This window comes from Struthio camelus, chromosome 6 (genome assembly GCF_040807025.1).
Source record: "Struthio camelus isolate bStrCam1 chromosome 6, bStrCam1.hap1, whole genome shotgun sequence".
Taxonomy (NCBI): domain Eukaryota; kingdom Metazoa; phylum Chordata; class Aves; order Struthioniformes; family Struthionidae; genus Struthio; species Struthio camelus.
Genome location: NC_090947.1, coordinates 12,856,538 through 12,879,615, shown reverse-complemented (window position 1 = coordinate 12,879,615; position 23,078 = coordinate 12,856,538). Strand labels below are relative to the sequence as shown.

General features: G+C 44.2%; 1 long non-coding RNA gene across 1 annotated transcript in view; it reads left to right on the top strand.

Annotated features, from left to right (window-relative positions):
* The window catches only part of LOC138067624 (uncharacterized), a 183,562-nt gene that overhangs the window by 90,127 nt on the left and 70,357 nt on the right, over positions 1-23,078 (top strand). The window contains exon 2 of the long non-coding RNA XR_011141854.1: positions 1,910-1,978. This is a non-coding gene — a long non-coding RNA (uncharacterized lncRNA). The remainder of the gene's footprint in view (positions 1-1,909; positions 1,979-23,078) is intronic.

Sequence of the window (23,078 nt, the reverse complement as noted above, 5' to 3'; positions counted from 1 at the left end):
GCTGTTGTTGCAAGTCCGTCCATCCCTGTAGGCATCTTGGATGTACCCATATGAACGATCTGACCTGCCCTTTGAAAGCTAATCTGGTAGCCTGTTAGTCTACCCTGCTGTTATCAAGGTTACAGGCTGGGCTATAGGAATACAAAGTCTGCATGATCAAGCTAGTCCTCTGAATCTTTCCGTAATAACTTCTGAAGCTTCCAGCTGTCAGCTCTTATTTGTCCTAAGAAAACCTGTAACAGAGGCCGTTCTTGAGACGCAGACCAGGCCTATTTGGTTCTGCTGCCAAGAAAACACTGTGTTTGTTTCGTTGTTTTTCTCCTTGTAGAACGGGTTCTGATTTTACTTTTTCAGCCAGCTATAGCATAAGCGTTAGAAGAAGGTGGCAAGCTAGGACAGTAAAGACGTTTATGGTAGAGCAACCATGCCCGTGTAGACTCTGAGGCAGGTCCCCATGGATAGATCTTCTGTCTCCATGCTGGAAAAGCAAGACTTTGCTGGGGAGCCCACTGGCAGAACCAGCACTTTACAGTTTAACCTCACTTTTTAAAGGAGGGAGGCTAAGAGAAAGCACGCAGATACTTGCACAGAATTGAAAGTAATTATCTCCATTTCCACTACAATCGTAACACGGTGTCATATGAGAGGATTGCATAATCATTCTTCCTTTTAAACTAAAACTTTTTAACTTTCTAAAAAAAAGGTGTATGTTGTGCTTTTCTTTCAGTGCTTTATAAGCGTCTATCTAGTATCTTAGGAAGGAAAGCAAAGCTGAACTGAAGTTTTTAAAATATTAAATCAGAAACCTAGACTGCAATGAGAGATAGCAACCCAATAACAGCAAAAAGACACTTAGAATAGATTCTGTTATAAATGATTTATGTGCCCGGATTAGGAGGTTAAAAAGGCAAAATCTTTAATGTTCACTCATGCAAGAATGTCAAATCACTGGTCTAAATAAAGAATTTGACAGTAATAAGATTTTAAAAGTGGGCATTTTCAGGTAACAGTTTCTGCCATAATAAATAGAGGTCATAAAACTTTGATCTAAGTATGTTCTAGGGATGTTAATGGCTAAGATGGTCATTCATCTGAACTTTGAAAATGTATTTTATAGCCTGGTTTAATAAACAGCTATTAATACAAGGCATGTTTATGTGCCTCAGTAAGCCTATGCTTTCTAGACTTACTTTCTTCATCTGCATCTCTGCAGTCCTTGTACAATGGAAGATGATGGTGCGAGTCCTTTGAAGGATATGCTGCAGAGATAAACCTCACTTAGGGTCACGTCTAGGGTGAAAAGTAGACCACTTTCTTGAAAGTTGGATGAGCAAGGAAGTTTCTAAGTGCCAAAGAAAGACACCTGTCCCTGACTAACTTGGGATGGAAGTCTTAATTCTGTTTAGCACATAGACTGTGCTAGAAAAGCTAGAAAAGCAGGCCATGATAGAAAAGCTGAGTTACTTGACTCGCCAGACAATTAAGCCTTCTCCCTCTAGCATGTGTTGCTGAGGGTTTACATCTATTTTGAACACTGAAGAGCTGAAGAGCATCAGGCCTAGCTGTAGATAGATCAAAAAACAATACCAAAGATGCTGCTCTTCCTGCAAAATCTGCTTTCAGAATTAGAAGGTATGAGCCAAGAATAAAAGGCATATCATACCAGCTAGAGCAGGGAAGGTGCTGTAGTTTAGACTGCGGTTTCAAATCCCTTGTTACTGGTTTATAAATATCAGGTCAGGCTAGAAATCTAAATGGGACTGATTATATCATTTTTACTTGAGCCTCTCAGAAGAAAAAGACTGAAGTTGGATAATCTCTTCAGAAAATGGCATTAATATGAAGTAGTTGCAATTTATTAGCCTTAGGAATGGTGCAAGTCTTATATTTCTGTATAATTTCTTCACAGACCAAGAGGCAGTAGCATCCGGCATTGTGGAGAGCTGCTCCGAAGAGCTCCAAGCTGGCCAGCACAGAGGTATTTATGATCAAGATGTCTCCAAACTGAAGCAGTAGGAAAACTGTTGGAGTTGAACAGGGAGGCGATTTCATGGGGGCCAGAGAAGCAGCCAGTACTAAATCACTACAGTTTGGGGGGGGAAATGAAGCGAGGCACGAAACCGCCCCATCTTAGCCTTTCTGGTCTGTCTGACAAATTAGCTCTTACCTGCTTTTGTGTAGGGCAACAGTGACATCTCATGGCTATTGATATTTATTACAGCTATCCCAGAACAAAACGCTACGGGCTGGAGTACTAGGGTACCAAATACTACCCCCGGGAAGCGAGTCTCTGCCTCAGCCTCCCCCTTCCCCTTGGATTAGTTCTCCCCATCGCAAACATCACGGTGTATTTTTTGAAGTGCTGATCACACTCCCGCCTTCTCAGCCTCCTCCGTTCAGCAGACGGGTGAGAGAGGCTTTTGGGGCGGCGCGCAGCGGTGCGGGGCGCTGTGCGGAGGGCGGCAGCTGGCCCCCACCACCGTCCCCCGCGCTCCCGGCGCGCAGGGCCTGGGGAAAGCAAGCCGGCACCTCAGTGCGGTAATATCCCTTAGCGCCTAGGTCTGGCCGCGTGGTCCGCCGGCCCCGGAGCTGCTCTGGGGGTGTCCGTGCTGGGGCCACAGCGCCAAGGTCAGACTCCCGGGTCTTAAATAGCCCTCGCATTTTATAAGCCATCTGCTGCTCCAGTGACACGTGAGACGTTACTATCGCGTTTTCCCCGCTGCCAGCGAGAAGGAGGCAGGTGGGCTGCGGTGTCATGCGGACAGCGCTCTAATTAAAATGCTCCTCACTGGCACGTACAGAAAGCTAAGAGCAAGGCAGACAAAATACTGGTTTCTGTTTGAAAAAACGTTCAAAGCTCAATGTTTTTACAAAAGCTCAGGAAACTCTTTTGAGAGTACAAGCTAGTTAGTCATTAAGCTGTTAGTTTATTTGTTTTTCCTTGAGAGACAAGGAAGAGGGGAATGCATGGGGCACACGTAGGAGTTGAAAGAGCACCCGTGTTATTCACCATGTAGCCAGGAGCAGAAAATAAAGAGGCGATTAGAAGGTTGGAACCAATAATAATATGCTAGTAACCCACAGAAGCTATATAGCAGGTGCTTGTTCTCTTGATATTTTTACTGCAAACCGTCATTAAAGCTGCGTGACACCACCAATTCTTATGCCACAATTATTTGCATGCAAATTTGACATCTTCCACGGTGAAGATGCGTTCTGTCTTCACTAATTTGGTCCAAGGCAAATCGTCACTATTTCCTTAGAGAAAACCTTGCTTTTCATGAAGAAATTATTGAGCACAAACTGAAATTCTTCATGAATTTAGCTCAGGCAACTAGACAGAGTCATGCTTTTATTATTTACTTCCACTGTATAATCAGCTTTTCATTGAAGATGACAGCTTTCAGCCAAGAAAGTTTCTCAGGGAAACATGAGAAACGTGAGGCAAAAAAATGTTGTGCTTTTCTTGGGGATGAAGAAATGTTTTGGTTTTGCCGTTTTCCCTACATACGTACAGAAATGCACACACAAGTGTATGCACTGTAAACACGCAGGCTGGGAGCTCTGTCCTCCTCCTCGAGAGCGATGGAGCTGAGTGAAATCCTGTGAGCTGTGTTACGGAGCAGGTCTAAAGCAGTGAGCTGAACAGGCCCTTCTGGACTTGTAATAGAGAAATCAAAGGGCTGAAAAAGCCCCTTGAATAAGAAACACAAAACAGGTGGAAGCCTAACAGTTGTTGGTGTTATGAATTTATTGCTCTGGTTTTCATAGGCTTCATTCTTGGGCTTGAAATGCAAATGGCCTGTGAGGATAGAGTATTATTCATTCCTGCATATCCCCGGTCTTGGGGCTGTGTGTAATGGCCTCAGATAACCCCCGAGAGACTTGGTGCTGCACCTGGCTCAGTACCGACCTCCGAACACCCTGCGCGCCCTGGGCTGTCGCGGCCCCTCTGCTGTGGAGGCGACGAGCCGGTGCTGCAGCGAAGGGGCAGGTGAGCCCTCGTGCCCGTCGCAGCAGCGCCTTCTGGTTGGGTGCCCCCAGGGCAGCCGTTGCAAAGCAGCTTTTATTGCAAAGGGAGCGAGTCTATTAGACCTGAGTATAGTGTCCAGCACGATAATTGGTCTGGGAAGTCGAGGCTTTGCTTCGCTTTGGAGCTCAAGCTTGAGGCTCAGGACCGTATTTATATATTTCGTTATGACAATTGTTCAAGGGACGATTCTTAAATCAATGCTCCCTTCAGGTATTGCCCTGCAATAACAAGTGCCACTTTCCAAGAGTTGAAACAGACAGAAGAAAGGGAGAAAAACTGTTGCTGCCAGCGTTGCCTTTGCTTTCCCCTCGGTCCTGTGCCCTCCCCCAGGGTTTTTTCCATGCGTGCGCTTTAAAGTGACTGTTGCCCGCGCCGTGCTTGGGAAGTGAGGGCCGCTTTCTCTGAGCTGACACCTCTGAGCTCTCCTGTGCCCACCTGCAAACCGCAGGAGCCACGGTTTCTGGTGCGGGGCCCGTGCACAAAGCGCCGGCGCGTAACGCCCGACCGCGCGTGGCTGCAGCCGCGAGCCTCGGCCGCGTCCCTGCCCGCCGCCCCGCGAGGCCCGGCGGGTGCCGGGCGCTGCTGCCGGCGAGCTGCTGCTGCCGGGAGCCGGCGCTGCCTCGCTCCAAAGCCGCCGGGCTCATTTCTTACCTAACAGGCAGCCAGGCGTCGCTCTCGTGCGAACGCTTGAAATGGAAGATGGAAAAATATTCATGTTCCACCATCTTCATGTTTATAAGTGAAACCTTTTAAAGAAATGGGTCTTTACCCAGGATAGGAGGATGTTTTTGTTAACTGCATAGCAACAAGCTATAGCTGCAATTATTTATATCGAGTATGAAATTCCCTCAGTGCTTCATTTATTCAAAGCTATATTTTTACCAGGCTTTTGTTCTCACAGATGGCTAAGCTCAGAAGCTGTCTTGGGCTTAAATATCTGCACAAACTTTGGTAGTCTCCACCAACAAACAAAAATAGATTAAAAAAATCAACACAGAAAAATTGCAGTTAAACTTACAAAGCCTTCTAAAGAGCACAGCAATATTCTTAACTAGTTTAAAACTATGATTATCTACTGCGGAATTTAATGTAATCCTGTCATTGCAACATAGTATTAAAAAAGCCTTTATGGGAACCACTGGTGGTCAAATAACTATTGTAAGTCACAAGTAGGATTTTTTTTTAATCCTTTTACAAAAGGCACAGGTTTATAATTTGATTCCAGCACTTGTTCTGAGTGTTTTGCTCAGAGGAAAGTTTATTATTAAAAAAAAATAAAGTGAAAGAAAGTGGAGCAGTTGCAACTGCAAGGCACACATGCAAACAGAGCGGCGGTTCAGCGGCCGCGTTTCGTCTGGCGCTCTTTCACGGCAAGGCAGGGTGGCTGGTTTGCTTGCTTCCTTGGTGCTCTTGGGTTTGGCTCAGCTGCCTCTCACTTTGGCGGGAGGCTATCAGGTGTTTGCTCCTGGGGGCCGTGGCCGCAGGAAGCCCCTGTCTGATTATGAAGGGCTTCTGCTGCTCTCCTGCTCCTCGGCATGCGGAGTCTGAGCAAAGCATTACCCCTTCCGACTCCGTGAGGGCAGCTGTACCTTACACCCGAGGAGAACCCCTTCATTTCTCTCTGCATCTGCTCCTTAAGCTGTTAATTTAAAAAGTAGCTACCACTTCTAGGTATTTCCAAAGAATGAATTTGGTTTTAAGATCATACTGGGTTTGGGGACCATAACTTAACTGACTCCACCCTTCACTCCAAGGTGAATATTGCATTTCCAGGTCAACAGTCTTTGTTTGCTTCAACAGTAATGTGTTTTCTTCTTCTTTTTGTACTTTCTAAGTTTTATTTTGATGATGTTACACTGTTTCAGTTGGCTATAGATGCCCTCTTTCCTGGTCAAAATCAGAATTTTATCCATGTAAAGTGTTACTTAAGGGTAATGCAGGACAGGATGAGCATGCCCAGGCCCCGAGGACCACACAGATTGCAGATCCTGGGACAGCAGTATGGACAACAGCAAACAGCATCTCTGCAGAGCACATAGGTACTGAGGAGGTGTTTTTCATCAGATGAAGGGTTGCTTACTCACCCAGGCCCCTTACCAAGCTTCATTTCTGATGTAACACATCTGAGCTCCAGAAAGTTTTAGTGCGTGTCTAGCACTGAGATCATCAAACCTACTTCAGTTTGAACATGGGTCTCCTGAAGTAAATACCAGCTCTGACAGACAGGAAAACAGTGACTCCCGTGTTTTGGGCTTTATTTGGGGCTCTGTTACCTATAGGTGCTGAGAAATTTGTTTTGCCTCTTTCTCACTCAGTTTTCTGGGTTATAATATTGGATGAGTGCGCCTTAGAAGTCATCTGACGTCTTTGCCGGATCTTAGTGGACCAGGTAGTAGAAAAACATGAATTTGAAACGATGTGCAGCCTTTAAAATAAACCATATTTGGAAGGCTGTGACTTGTGTGAATGCCTGACAAATGAGTTAGCGCCCTGTCTCACACAACCTCTGTACAAATGCTGTAGCTCTCATCAGTTAGCAAAAAAGAGGCTGGCACGATCAGAAACAATTACCCACTTCTGCTGCAGTTCCAGGCAGGGAGAATAACGAACGCTTTTCACCAGCTCCTGCCACATTATGTTTTCATATCAACCAGTCAATCAGACTCCATATAAAACAGCGTGTGTCTGTTCATTAAGAGAAGAAAAAGTTGATTGGTACCAGAAGATGAGTGCAGACTGATTTAATTGTAGCCCTTTGGCACATCTGTGTTAGATATATTAAGCAGTTAGATACTCTACACTGACAGCAACAATGGGAATTATATTGGAATAATACGATTTTTAAAGCTGTATTTAGACAAAAAAAATCTTTTCATCTCTGTGATCAAGTATTCCAGGTAATTTCACATCATCAATTAATCTTTCTCCTAAACCAGACAAAGAAACGGTAACCCCCCGCTTCTACACAGGCTCGCTAATCTGTAAATACGGAATATGTTCTTACAAAGACTGTGTTCTTATTGATTGGCCAGGTGGTACTGTTATCATTTCGATATTCTTGATTGTTATACGCTAACTTACAGACTTGCAAACTTTGCAAAGCCAACTCCCCTCAGTCCATAACTGGAAAGATTTTGTCCGTCTCCTGGCCAGAAGCAAGGTTTCCCTGAATGAAATGGCTGGCACTGAGTTGTCATTTTACCATTTGATGGTTTTCTAAAACCCACCCTGGACTTTCTCAACTGAGTTTCTCAATGTACCTTTACTATTTCAGTCTCCTGGAACTGTGAAAAGATAGCCTTAAGAGAACAATTTTCCGGACTGCGGCTTCTTAAAGGATTATAAACTACATTCACCTTCAAACAGAGAAAAGAAAGGCAAATTAGACTATTTTTCTATTGTCCAGTGAGTATGATTCATATTCCTTTTAACTACATTTTAATTATTTAAATCCCGGAGACAGATCAGCCAGAAAACAGCTGCAGCATGGTAAAGGACAGCAGATCAAGGCCTGCTCAGGCAGCACCACAGCACTGATGAGTGTGACCCCGGTATCCTTCAGCTCAGCCTCTCCACCACCACCAGTTCTTGCTAGGCTGCTTCAGCATGGCTGTTAAGTTTGTTTGCTTCTGCACTGCTCATTTGGCCAACTTCTCCACTTGACGGCAAGTCTCTGAATCTGTAGGGTGTCTTTGGAAACCCAGAGCTCCTGAAACATGAGTGCGTCTTAGAGTTCATCTTAAGAAAAACCAGGTTCCTCTAAAGCCAGAAGTCAAACAAAGAGAGCACAACCCTGTTTATATTTTAAAATGTAATTTTAAAATCAGTTCTCAGATTTCTTTAAATGTCCTGGGGAATGGCCATGTTTTCATTTATTAATGACACTTAAAACAGGACCAGATTAGGGCGCGGGAAACAAATGCACTCAGCAAAGCACAGAACCTTTCCCCAGCTGCTCTCTTCCTAAGGGCCAGGAGCAGCCCCAGGGCTGGAGCCAAGGCAACTCCTTCCCTGCGTCCAGCGGCAGCAGAGACGCAGCAGGACCGGCCTTGTCCTCTCCCAGCGCAGGCTCAGGGTGGTGACACACTGCAGAGTTGCCTCTGTAGGCATGGACTTGGGGAGAAGCCCAGGGCAGCATGAAGTGTCACAGCCCTAAGAAGAGCAAGAGAAAGGTGGGAATGGAAGTAAAACCTGGCTGAGAGCGCCATGGGAAGCCAAGTGGCTGCCTGCCACCCCCCGCACGGGGCATTAGGTCTATATGTGAGTACTGAGCCATCTTTGTTAAGGAGCCAGCAAGCTTTCAAATCCCAGCCTGACAATCCCATCATAATGTATCATTATGAGAAGAGCATGACTGCGTTTCTTTTATTGTTGCCATTTGAAATGCGTTCTGCACTAAAACATTTTTGTGGGACTGGAAATTATTTTCAGAATCTACTAATTATTTTCACAATCTACAGTCTACTTTTACATTTCTAATTGTAACTATTAATCCTCGCTCATCTACATGTCCCAGATCTGTGCAGGGCAATAATGCATTTTATGCTCAGCAGCACTATCTCTTCACTCATTTGTCAAAAGGATTATTGTACAGTCGGTGCTGAATGTGAGGAATTAGCTGCATAAACTTGGCTATTAAAAAGAATGCCTATATATTACCTACGCTAGGCACTGATATGCAAGGAGTACTTCCCTCCTCAAATGTATGGACACATCACACTACTTTCAGTTAGATTCGTACACGTAGCCTAAAAATTTGGAAGTGATTTCAAGCCAAATGATAAGTATTATAATTGTAATGAATAAGGACCAGGCTTGACTTTAGTCCTTTGGTCCATATTTGGTTTCTAAACACAATTTTTAATCCATTTCCAAACCTGGCAAGTACATAACATTGGTTTCAAGACATGGTCAGGTATCTACCTACAAGTATACCTGTTAACTTACTTTATTCAGTTTAAACTTTGACACCAAAGTTCTCACAAATATTTGTAATTACCAAACATTTGTCAATGTTGCCAAGACAAGACAGTGTCTCTGCCACTGCATTCAGAGACAAAGACAAACTATTAGACTAGAGCAGTATCTATTTACCTTCAGTTGTGAAGAAATGTTATGTTTTCCGTTCCTTTCTTACTGCAAAGAAATTCCTTTCTTCTGTCTAATGGTTCTTGTCTCCCCAGCAGTCTCTGGCTAGATTTCACTGAGGGTTGTTTGACGGTGAAATCCATTAGTAGCAGGCTTATTAGGATGGCACCTTGCACTGCCCTTCCCTTCCTGCCAAAGACAACAGCCAAAGATTTTTTTGTTGGCAAAGTATGAGGAAGTCTACTGAAGCATTCATTTATACTAAAATTTGATCCATTATTTTCATAGACAGCCCTCAAGCTGCACAAAGGTCTGTTCACTTCTTGGCTTATGGTTATTCACATTTATTATACACTCTGTACAAGAGGACCACTGGGAGAAAAATGGAGTAGAAGATGTTTTGCTAGCTATATCCTGCCCATTAGTACCAGCTGTATCACAGCCAGCCGTACCCAGAGCCTGTGTGCCTCATAGCTGGTGTGCGGTTTGGGGCTCACTGGTTCATCTTGTCAGGTTGTAGCGTTACTTCTGCCCAGGGTGCTTTTCCACAAAGCCAGTGTCACTTGTGAGCTCTGGCTTTTTGTCAGTGAGGCTCACTGAGTCACATGAGGTTCAACCTTCTTGCTCATCCCTCACATTACCAGTGACCTGGTTCCTCCTCCAGTTTCATTTGAACAGTCTTACCTTAACTGTTCCTGCCAAGGTAAATCTCTTCAGGCAAACATAGGGAGCATTCACCCTCCTCCCGAGCTTTGTGCAACAAGGGCGTTATTATGTTTTGCAGCTCCTTTATTAGTCATGTGTTTGGAGCAAGCTCAGCCCTTTGCTCAGATTAGGCTAGCTTCAGGGGTCACTTAAAGTCACTCCTCTCCCAGTGGTCCTTTTTGGGTGAGCAGGCATAAGGGATAGTCCCACCGGACAAAGTCTCTCAGCAGGAGACTCCTGCGGGAGGATATAGAGAACCACATGTGCCAGTTCTCTTAAGTTAGGTAAACTTTGTACCTCTTGATGTGATGTGAGGCAGGGATGACTGACTCATAGGTTGTTTGGTGAGACACCTGTCTCATTTTGGGATACCTGGACAGTTACAACTCAAAACTGCTTCCTAAGTCCACATAGTACTCCTGCAAGTCAAGGCACTTGCTGCCAGGGCAAAGTCCTTTTCAAGACTATGTAGCTGGGTTAAATGTGGAAGGACAAAATTCCTTCCTTCCCCGTTATCTGGTGCAAGCTTTCATACGCAGTTATGCTTAGCCTGATAAAACATGACGGTGTTTTAGACTGACGTGTAGTATATGGGTGTAGGTATTTGGGGTGGTATAGTCTAATAAGAAATGCTTAATTAGAGGAAGATTTACTCAAGAGACCAGAAAACAACCTGTCTTTGAAATAAATCAGATCTTGCAAGAGGAGCGTGTGTTTTTTTTCTGTCACACTCGCTGCCATGAGGAAGACCACCCAAGACAGAGGCTGTCGTCACACCAGCTGATGAAAATGATTCAACTGTAATCTGAATTCCAGACTTGTCTGGCAAAACTGCTTCTCTGGTTTACATCTGATTTTCTGTCTCACCCAAGCTGTTTAGCCACTTGCTTTCTTCTTCAAAAGATGGCATTTATTCTACCTCTTTGTTCACATTCCTCCCATTAAGCTTCTGTTTTCAGTCATCAGCTACTGAAGCACTTCACTGCACCGCTAAGCAAGCCTCAGTGTCTGGCTCATGCTGGAACAGCACTGCGCCCTTCTTTTTCAATTTGCTGACATTGGTCTGATAAAACTTATCTTCTCTGGAGGCTGATGCTGGGGAGGGGCCTTTAAAACAAAGTGAAACTTCCATTGTATAAAGGTAGTGCTACTCCAAGACATAAGAATTCACATTCCTTTAACGTGGTGCGGTGTGTGGCCACAGCCTGGGGACTCCACACAACGGCTTCTAGGATGACTGCCGAAATGAGTCAGAAACGTTGTATTACCCTATATCATATCAATTGATTTTTCATTTTAAAGTTTCCGTGAGCATGCCAAGAAAGCTGGAGCAGAAGGAGCACTTATCAGTACTGGAAATTTCTAAAGCAGGGGGGAAGAAAGGCACCTTCTACCAGAAAATTTTAACAAGTTAAATAAAGGCCAGACAAAAATCCAGTAAAAATTAGATATTTGATAGCTTATTGCCTACCCCACCCACCAAAACAAAAAAGAAAAACAAACACATGAAAGCTAAGAATAGATTAACTTGTGAATTAAACCCTGGATATCACCAGGGCAAGTAGTGTTACAGAAGAAGCCCTAATGGCTACACACGCATCTTCCTTGGGCTTTCTAACCTCAGAGCTACCTGAAAAATAAATTCAAAGCACTCAAAGAAGTGCTGATTTATGCCACCAGTATTAGCCCCCTAGGTCCTATGACATTATCCAGGTAGGGCAGGTGAATAACAGCAGTGCACTGTGCCCAACCCTCCCCAAGATGGTCCTGGACAAATCACCTGTGTCATGAGCTCCAGCTGCAGCTTAAATTCCCACAAGCATGTTGGGATACACACAGCTGCAGAAACAGCACAGCAGAGAGGCATTATGACTGATTTTTTGATACAAATGTAAGTCAGATTTGACAAAAGTTGTAGGATTAGGTTTTCAGTAGTGTAAGTCAGCTCAGTTGCAAGTAAGCTAAGTTCCCTGAAAGTAGGTTTAAGCTAGGTTAATCTTTCTTCTGCCCTATGTCTATGCTATCCTGAGCACTGACACCTGCCTTGGCTGTCAGTAGGGCTCTTATCATGCTATGGTATCGTCACGCACTGAGGCCTTGCTGGGAGCCTCTTTAGATGAGTGGCACAGAGCTGGGGCACCCGAGGAGGGTCAAAGGCAGCACGTCAGCAGAGTTTGATTTTTGGAAACTTCTGCAATGTGGTCCAGCATGGCATTTCTTCTACTCGTGCTCTACTTTCTCAACAGGCTTGTAAAGGTAAGATGATTGCTGAAGTATAAATGTATTGTATTCAAAAGTGGAAGATTTTTTTTTAATAGGGTTTGGAGGAAAAAAACAGACTTTGTTTAAACAGTCTTTTCTGTGATAGTTTTTTAATTTCAATTCTCTTTATCTTATTATTCAAAAGCACTTTCCAGGAGAGCACGTATAACTTTTCAACATGATGAAAAACTAGGGTAGTGTGCTCCTATGAGGAGCTATGTGTGTTTGGGGGTTTTGATTTTGTTTCCTTTAAGGATCAGGATTGCATCATCGCTTTGGCTTCTCTGTTTCTGTCTGGTATGAGCAAGTGGAGGTTGCAATTTCACTGCAGCAGCTTTGGCTTCCCTCTTTATTTGTGTTTCTTCTGTAGGTGTATTCACAAGCTCCTTCATGCTTTCTTAGAAAACAGGCAAAGCCCAAACAAGAGATTACATGCACCTGTGAACAAGCTACTGTCGCAGGTTCCTAATGAGGAGGGAAACCAGGGGCAAAAGGTCAGTGTTTGAACCATTAAGGTTCAGAAGCTATAAAGGACAGTCTGGCAGCCTAAGGGAAAGCTCTCTGGGGGGTGCTGGCTCACGAGAAGACAGAGACTTTGTGCTGACATAGGTGGCAATAGGTATTCTTTCTTCTTTCTGACTAGAATCATTTTCTTTGCTTTTCTCTGTGAGTTTTATGTTTGTAGTTTATAGCACAATAGTAGCCTAAAGCCTAAGAGTTTAGACTTTTCTCTACTGTTCTCTCTTTGATTTTTGGGTATTGTCCTTCTCAAACCCAGGCGCTAACTTAGTAAGTTAGTGGATTAGTCGTTCTTCCATTAGAAAATACTAAACTTCTAAATACTGTTTATAAAGGGCACTAACACTTTCTATCTTCATTTAAGATCTTCTGGGCTCAAGACGTTGGGCATTCTCTGAAATCCAAGAGCAGAAGACTCTGTAGTGCACTAAGTTGCTAGGGTTTTCTTTATCTGCATGAGACAGCTAAAGCAGGTTGAGGTCTTATATAACTATCATCCTAGGGAACCTCTCAAATTTGAAGTTAATCTCAGCTCTGAGTATTTCAAATCCTTGTGGGTCACCTCAGGCTTTTTTCCTGTGGACAAGTTATTAAAGCTAAAGGAAGAAAATAATTTAATCAGGACTTAAAATAACGGACTACTTTTTTTCCAGGCTCCCACACCTCCCAGTAGAGTCAGGGCAAACATAGCATGTGACACTTCAAGCAAGTTCTAACTCTCCTCGCTCTTCACAGAGTGTAGCATCCTTGTATGCAGCAAGATTTAAGCTCTCTATGGCCCCAAAATGCCTGTGTTCCCGCCCCCCCCCCCCCCCCCCCCCCCCACAGCTGAACATAAGCACAGATTTCACTTGACCTGGCCACGTGGCGCAATTGCGGTCTGTGCCCTGTTGACAGCATTTTTCAAGGGAATGTTTCTGGGTGTCCGGTCCAACAGTCACATTTTACGTACATAACAATAATCCTTAACTTTATTCTCACTAGTTTATCATCAGTCATACACTGAAATACAAAGTAAAATGAACATGAAAACAAACCGATGACCTAAGTACAGCAGCAATACATGCTGAACTTTCACTGACTGAAACCAGAAGAAAGATGCAGAGAGGTTAAATTCCTTACCTAAATTTACAGGCCATATGTGTGACAGAGCTCAAAACACAATTCAGGAATACTGGCTTTTGATCTCGCTGCAGGAGTAGTTTTCTCCCAACAATACATACGATATGAAGAAGCGGACAGCAGCAGATTATGCATTCTCTTTCATAGTTACTTTCAAGCTCCAAGACTGAAGGAAGCTTGCTCATTATAAGCTGATAAAAATAAGTTGCAGGAGAAAGTTTTGGGGTCATTGTGAAAGTCAGGGAAAAAAGTGTGTTATTTCCTAGATTAGATTCCAGGGGGAAAAAAAGCCTTAACAAAGCAGATATGGGCAAGAAAGTACTTTGTAATATCTGAAAAAATGTATAAACATATACTATATATATATTAGGATTTTGTTTCTCAAGGTCAGCTTTTTCCCTAATCTCATCAGAAATCTCTTTTGATTTACTTTTAAATTTTGCTGTAGTGTAGATGGGATCTCACTTGCATTTTGAACTATTCCATATCAGTTTCTTCTGTTTTTTTCCCTTTCTCTGACTCTTGTTGCAGAGGTATAAAGCAAAAGCCAGTATTTGTGGCACTTGCACTGTAATAAGCCTCGCTCTTTCCCCCTTTTTGTATCAGCGATCTGTTTTCGGACAGTCAGCGTAAGATAAAAGGAAGGGAAGAAACAAAATGGCGACACAAGAGCTAGACATGTTGTCAAATACATTGTACTCGTGGAACAGGAGAAGTTAACAACTGAGAGCTTGAGCCGTTCAGGTTCCTGTGGACTTGCCCGGAGGAGATAGCTGTCCAACTACGTAGAAGCAGCAGCGTGCGTCTGAATAAGAAATGTTGCTAAATTAGCAGTACCAGTTACAGAGAACGTATGGGAGTCTCCAGCATTGGGCACACTGGGAAGGGGAAATGTTGCTGTGTCGTGCTTTTGGGGCCGCAACCGTGGGGTTTGTGACTGGCCACCGCCACGCAGCCCTTTCACCAAGGAACAGTGTCAGGGCATGTCTTTTGCAGTGCGGGGCAGGAAAGGTCTGACAGAGAGAAATTCAGGCATAGATACTGCAAATCCATTCAGCAAAGGCTACTCTTTCACAAATAAACACATTACTGAGGCAGACGTCATGCGGACAGAGTGGGAGCTGACAGACAGGACAGTACAGTGATTGCTGATGGCAATGTGGAAAGATTTTGTTGTCACGAGTCCTAAAATTGTTCTTGCTAAGCAACAGATGACTATGTAACGTGTATTTCTCTCTAGGTCCATCTGCTGGTCCCCAGAAAGCTCCAAATAGCTCTTTGTTCAAGCAGTTTCCTTTGAACTCTGTCCCTGTGAAGTTCAAGAAACTGATTCTTGGCTTAGGTACCTGGTATGTTGTGCATGGGTAGGGCTGGCAGTGTCCCTCTCCTTGTCACGTATCATACGGTGGTTAAATGATGGCCTGCATAGCCTGCAGTTAAGAGTTAATTATTATGAATATTAATGAGAAACATCCTGTGGCACGCAAAGCAGGAAATATCTTCAGCAAAATTTCATCAGAAGTCCCTGCTGAATCTGTCAGGAGCACATGAGTCAGGCTACAACCAACTTCGCAGGGTGTATGTTACGGCTCGCTGGCAGCGTGAAGTCCCGGGTCTGAGCTGGCCCCTGCTGCGTGCCAAAGGATGCTCTGCGACTTGGCACACCTGCACTGAGCCCTGTCACGGCTGCCCGCAGGGAGCAGGAAAGGGCTGGGGCTCAGCAGGGCGGCACTGGTGCTTTCACAGCTTCAAGGGCAGGGGCTGAGGAAAGGTCACCTGAGTGCTGCGAGGACATGCACGCTTCTGCCTTGCCTTTGAGCGCCTCGCAGCACCTAGGCTGTTGCACAGAGTTACTGCGTTAGCAGCTGCCGGTCCGGATAGCTTGGCTATCCCAAGTTTAAAAAAGCAACGTTGCATCTGAATGTGACATACTTGCTATGTAAATAGGATTTGCGTTAACTCTGCTGTCAAGAAAAACCCTTAACGTCTCACGAGTGTTTGTGTCTAGATGCACAGCTTCCTGCTCAGCCTGAGGAGTGATCCCTAATGGGCCGTGCTGGATGTCACGGTCTGTGTGATAATGGCTCATATTTCCCAGTCAAGCAATGTTGGTTTTTTTTTTTTTTTTTAGCTTGTATGAACCTACTGAGTATTTTGAAGTATTGTATCACTTGTCTTAAACAAGCAATTGTTAATCACAACAGGTTCCTTATACCCACATATTGCTTGCCAGAAGCATGGGTTTTTTTTGTTTTTTCTTTTGCGACTTGCTTTTCTGAGTTATTCATTGCTCAGGTTATTCATTTACTCAGCACCTACCCGTTGTTCAGCTGCACAAGCTGGCTCTGTGAGGAAAGCATAAAGCATATGCCTGTATACAGCAGGCCACAGCGCTCTGTGGAGGATGACAGGGAAAAAAAGCCAACCAACTAATAGAGCCGTGTAAGGAGATATCTTTCCAGGCCATGCTGTGGGCTTTGGACGCTTTTTAACCTGATTCATGTCTGGACAGCTAACAAAACACTGGAGGTTTTGCGGAGTGTCTAATCAGTGCAAACATTCAGAAACAGCAATTACTGTAGAGTTTAGTGGTGGCCAGATGACATAAAACCTCCTCAGCCTTCCTTAACTGGAGTCGTGTCATCCTTCCTTTGTTTCTTCCTCTTTCTCTAAGCTTTGTAAGAGCATGAGGACTTGGCCAGTCATCGTCCCCTGGTGCAGCGAAGTAACTTTCCGGCCCCTCTTGCCTGCGAGCTCCTCTCTGCAGACAGGTCGCTCTCGTGGCTCTGCTGGCCCCGCAGCTGGGCACCGCGCTGTGCTGCGCCGCGCTGCAAGGCGCTCCAGGAGATTAGCCTGGAAATACTGCACGTGCCCTCTGTCAGGAGCGGCAGCAAGCTGCTGCTCTTTCCTCGCGCCTGCGTTGTGATGGAGCTCTCGGTCCCCAGCTGTCCTCTAACGAGTCAGCCCTGGCCGAGCAGCCGCGCGGGCTGGCGTTCTGCTCCCTGGATGAGGTCCTAATAGCTTTGACCTTTCAAACTGATTAAGGGACCGTATACGCTTTGAGGAGCGCTCTCTGGAGCTTTGGCCATGCCAATAGAGTAAAATGCATCCTTAAGCGCTAATTCAGGGACCCCGCTCCGCTTCGGAGCGGGCTGGGCAGCCTGCCTGCGCCGCGCTCCCAGCGCCGCATCGCAGCCCCGGGCACGCGTGATTAGACTGAGCTCTAGCTGGCAGCACCGCATCCGTCCCGGGCAGAGGAGATTTACCTGGCCAGGGTTCAGCTGCAGCGCGGCTATCAGGTGGTAGTAACAGGGCTCTCGTCTGTCGACAATGACTTTTCTGAATTGAGTCTTGGAAAATTGTCCTACTGAATGTATTTTATTCCTCTCTAAAAGGTAACTTGACACTTGCTAAATCTCTCTGGTATTTCTTTAAAGGTATTGTGGATAGCTTGACTCAGAAACTTCTGTTTATCATATTTAAACAAGTTTTTCAATTTTGATAGCTTAAGATGAAGCAAGTAGGAAGCTATTTAATCTATGATTTCGACTCATGCTGTGGACAAACTAGGTGTTTATTCTAGCTGAACTGAAAGTGAAAAGCAGCAGTGAATTTAACTGCACAAAAAAATATTTTCCCTCTTTGAAGGTGGCTGCCACACACCAGGTTTGAATATCCATCTTGTAATGATATTTCATGCTTTGAAATATGACAAAATGCATGATCAGTAGTTGTGATTTCTGACAGTGAAAAGCAAAAAGATTGACATTTGGTAGGCTGTGGGTCTTTCTAAGCCAAAAAAACAAGCCAAAATCACTGCTCTGATGAAGTATCCTTGGAAAAGCTAGTACTGTTTTCAGTAACAGCATTGAAAAAGTGAATTTGACAACTCTCTTACAATTACTAAAATACTAAAAAGTCTCATGTGCTTTTTTTGAACAATTATGGCAGGCTTTGTGTAGCTTGGCCATATGGCTTCTTTTGGTTTCCCGAAAAGAGAAAATAGCAGACTTGTTTCCGGCATGGATCATCATCACAAAGATTTTAAGTGGCTGACTGGATGAAGAACATGCAATTTACAGATTGATACATCAGCAGTCTCACAGGCACATCAACACTCCGTTATACTGGAATGTGCAGGAAACAAAAGTGAATCACAGTAGCACCTTGGAGTCTGAAAAATATAAATGACTACTGCAGGACTTGCTTTTTTTTTCTTTTTTAAAGCAAATTCAGTTAAAAATAGTTTGAGGTTTTTTTCTTTTCTGTTCTTTTAATGCTATTAAGCCTCCTAGGAGCTTTCTGTTCTGCAGAAACCAAATGTTTGGTTTTACTAAAGGGACTTCAAATTCTGTATTCCATCAGTAGGGATGTTACTGTTTGTAATATTTTGCTGATTGTTTCATTATGTGCTTCTACAAGTCACATATTTTAATTTCTGAACATCCTTTATCTGTCACTGCACTGGGGAGTTTAACTGAATCTGGGAGGACACAAAGATTTAGTCTTTTGTAATGAAGAAAAATATATGTAATTTCTTTCAAGGAAAATAAGAAATACTAGGAGTTAGCTTTCTCAGAGAATCATGTGGATGTAAGGCTTTTTGAATTCATTCTTTGTGCAAGTCTCATGAGAGCATTGTTTGAAGGACAAAGTGAGTCCTGTAGTGCCACAATTTTGTGCAGGCAAAAGGATTTTTGTCTGACATGAGATTGCTGTTAGGCTGCTGTTTTTAATCCAGCTGGGTCTGACAGAAACCAAACCTCCTCCCTCTCTTCAGTCTGGGCCAAATGAATGGGTGAGACCATCTTAATTAGGTGATCTGATGGATGTCGCCGCACGTGGCACCGCCAGTCAGGACTGCAGTCCTGCAAGTGGCTGGAGAAGGCAGGCACTGCCGTGACGGCACTGGGGGCTCAGGCGTCCCCTGCCACCCGGGGCACTTCCCTGAGCAAGGAACAGGCAGCGATATGCATGGAGAGATTTTAAAACGTTTCCGCTGGCTTTTTAATCCCTTTCACATTGAACCTCGTCTACTGCTTTGCTGCCTTCCGAGGAAAAGATACTAAGCTGGTATGCCAGGTGTTACTATAGCAGAGGTACTGGGCAAGAATTGTTGCCACCCTTTTGTGCCATATAATGCCTCTGTATTGACTGTATTCAGATTGGATTTCTTCCAAGCATTCAGCATCACCTGGACAAGGACTGCTCTGAGTGCTAGAAAGCACGCGTATCTAGCGGATTAGCCTGTAATGCATTCGCTGACCGTGATATAGTGACCTGCATTAAAGAAATCAGCACATCTCACAGAAGGAGCTTTCATCTTGAGTGTATAATCAGCATGGCATCAGATCAGGTGCCAAGTAGAAAATGTTATGCCATTAAGTCAAAAATGCTTGATGGTGCAGAGATAAGTGGCTGTGCTCTCAGTTACTTGCAGTGGAAAACTGAAACAGTGCATTGGTTTCATAGCATCAAAGAGCAGATAAATGGACACGGATTCACAGCAAACTACAGGCATGCTTTGAAGGTCTTGCTCCAAGACTTTCCCACATTTTATTGAGTTCACAGAGCTGCTTTGTGATGGAGCAGGAATTTTCAAGCTACTTCAGACTTACCTTAGCATAGGCTTGTGACTGGCCTTTCTGTAGGAATGGCAGAGGAAAAAGTTAGGGAGCTTCCTGCCTCCCATCAATCCTTTCCATGCCATGACTGCTCCCCCAGAATACAGTAAGGGGTGGTACTTGGCACTGTTTGGTGGTGCAGACTTGGCTCCCTAGCATTCAGGGGACAAAAGATGGGAAATCCAGTGTGAGTGCTGGGAGGCAACCATGGTTTCACAGGGCACCCATGCTGGGCTGTGCTTAACTTCATTCACCGGAGGTTTGCCTTCTGTGCTGGGGGAATCAAAGGTAGTGGTGCTCTATAGAAGCAGCAAAGGTCATATTTCATATACCCGAGACCGAAAAATCCTATGGAAAACTCAGGCAGCCTTTTAAAATCACATTAGAAAGACACCCTCCTTGTTGCTTGGTATCATTTCTGTCAATGTATCTTTCACTAAACCAAATGCAAAGCAGACATCCTTGGTCTTCAGATCACTTTCAGGAGTGCCATTAGCATTTTAATGACTTGTCAGGTTCTCGTTCTCTTCAGTCTTAACTTGGTCATTTATGTGCTATTGTGAGTTAAGCTTTGGAATTTTTTTTTGTTTGGGGTTTTTTTTTTTTTGTTTTTTGGGTAGTCACCCCACAGTCTGAAACAGAGGAGGGCCCTATGTTGTTCCTCTGACTCTTGGTAGCTGCCAGTCAAGTATCAGTTGCAGCTAGTCATGTGAGACGCACAAGTATCAGTTGCAGCTGGTCATGTGAGACGCACGCTGGTGCTCCAATCTAAAGGCAGGTTGTTGGTGTGTTCGGAGCGAGGCAGCAGGTAGGAGGAGCGCTCACTCCAGCAGGGTTAGCAGCCCAAAGGCAGGCACAGACAGATGCACATCAGAGACAGGAAGCCATCAAGGAGCTGCCCCCGTGCCTACAACCAGCTGGCTTCCTCCGGACATGGTGCCGCACGCAGCACTGCTCGCGGCTCTGTCTTTCAAGCACAGACTCCTCAAAGACGCAATGATCATTTAACCTGGAAAAAGAATGAACCGTTCTGGTAACAATGATGATCCAGGTGGCTATCCCAAGTAATTCCTTGAGGTGGTTGTAATTTCAAGATTTCTGTTTAGGTGCTAGGCTTGCTAGTTTAGGCTGTTACTCAGAAAACCTGTCAATCTCCTGAAAAAAGGATTGGGCATCACCAGCTTTATTAGCAGTGGTCTCAAAGTGAAACCCCAGCTTCCCCCCTCTCTCCCCAAACAAATGACGTGGGAACTCTTGGCAGCCAATCCAGCAAACATGATCAACTGTTGCCTCTTCGACAGCGCGGCTGGGTTAAATTCAGTGAAACGGAAAGTGAGTTCTAGCTCATCGTGAACCATGGAAATTGATGGAAATATTGAAATCATGAAACTTTTCAGCAACTCAAGATGGCTTAGTTAGATGCCCCGAAGCTGAAGTAGACTTTGGAGGACTGGGAAGATGAGTCCTACAGCTTTCTGGGCTGAAAAATGATATCAAAAAATTCCTGCCACCCTGAAACAATCAAGGGAAATAAATGCCAGGCAAAAACTCTAGAACTAATTTGTAAGCGCTTAAAACTGGCTAGTTGTTATCTGTAGCTGACATGCTGGAGAGCTGAAAGAGGCTGTCATAGAAATGGTTTCAACCTGGATTGTTTCATTTCTACATCGTGGGAGAGGTACTCATGGTCACAGGAGGAGGCTGCAAAGTTGACCTAGCCTCTTTAAAAAGAAGCTGAAGTGTTCACTTTTATTCTTAAGTAGAAGCCAATGCATGCATGTATATTTTTTTTAATTAGAGCAGATGAAAAGATAATTTATAGAAAATGATTGGCATTGGAAAGGTGAACAAGGGAGACGATATCTTCATGAATCTGAATGACCTGGCACGAACCATTAGCCTGGCTCTGTGACACTGTTAAGCCTTTTTCTATTACATTTCTTTGTGTAATAGCTGCTCTTTCTGAGCACAGTGGCATTTTCCGTCTAATCTGATGATGACTCAAAGCATTTATGCATTCTACTTATCATATGAACCACTGCTCTCTCACCTCAGGGTTCATATTTAAGATTAGATTGCTGTGATTTTCACTGCTGCCCTGGTTGAAGGTCATTTTGTTTAGGAAATGGAGAGGGTAGTTGCCAAAAGGTAATCTCGTCTCACTTTACCTGGCAGTTGGCTGTCAGGTTCAAATAATGGCATTAAAAAGCGTCGCTATGGCCTGCGTGCTGTCTAGCTAGGAACAAGAAATGGCTGAGACATGCTGCAACTGTTTGTCAGTAAATCTAAATCGCAGCTTTTCCAGAACGTGCGTTTCACTAACATGGTACTTGCAAAGCAGTTCTGATTGATTGCTAGTGTCAAACACAGTGCACCATTCATAACTTTATTTTGTGATTATGCAATTTATGATGTGTTAGGCTGCATTATGTCATGATACTACTTGTAACATTGCAATTATATTCTTTTACTTTTCCTCCTTCAACAAAAATTTCTCTTATCATTTTGGAATGCAATAATCTTCTTCCAAGTTCCTTTCAGTCCAGGTAGTGGAAATGCGATTTAAAAATAGCCAGACCCATCAAGCTTGGCATTATTTATGCTCACCAGGGCTTAGTTCCTCCAGTTAGGAGGAGGAAAGTAATACTTTCAAGTTTTGTTTTGGGTTTTTGGGGTTTTTTTTTGCAGTTTTCATACAATAAATTCAAATGTATATGCACATTCTGTTCCTCTTTGAGGAACGTGGAGAAGTTAGGCTCATCGCCAATGGCTACAAGCTACGGCTGAAAATGCTGCAAGGGAAGCCACTCCAAGGTTAGATCACTTTAGGAAAGGCAAAAGTTCAAATATTCTCGTGGCCATTGCCTCTGCCTGGTTCTCCTGGTCAGCAGTAGCCAGATCACAGGCAGTGCTGCTAAATTTCAATGTCTGTGTATGTCATGTGTATTTATTTTATAAAAACACTGCTGCAAAGAAAAGGAAAACGCATTCCCCCTCGCCAACAAACTGTCCTTAACCAAATCTGCAGGTTAGAATGAAATTGGTACCATCGTGCACAGAAAGAGGCAGAGTGATGTCGAACGCTCCCACATTGCAATCGTGCATTTCCAAATGCTTTTTACACTTTATTCAGCGTTTTCTAAGAAAAACCTAGGAGCATTAAACTCTATTTAGTGAAAGAGCGCCAACATATGGCCCTCTCTGTGTGGTACCTGCTCAGGGAGCAACAGAAACGCTGCGGAGAGGAGAGGTGGTTTTAACTGAATTCCTTGCATGTATGTAGGGAGCACAGTAGGTAACTTAATTGGAAGGGACAAAAGGCATCTAGAGGCTTCTGTCTTGTGGGCAATAAATAGTGGCGATGCTGAGCCTCTCCTTGGGAAGCTGAATCAGAAGTTTACCAGCGGGTAGTAATTTCTATCCACTGTCTAGTAACCTGTAAGCTTGGTTCTGTGCTTCCTTATTACTATTATTATTTTTAACTGCAAAGGGGTATGATGCTCTATCCCAAGGCCCTGTTGCTGTGCTGAATGCAGTCGGGACCGATCCCTAGCGAGCAGGACTGAGCAGGGCAGCCGGCAAATGGAAACTACACCCCGACTGCTTAGCAGGTAAAAGTCAGCATGAGACTAGCAGCAAAAATCTATAGCCTACAATTTCTCAGACTTATGGATCTCAGAGACTTTCTTCTTAGCTCCTAAAGAATCCTCAAGAACAGTTGTTTT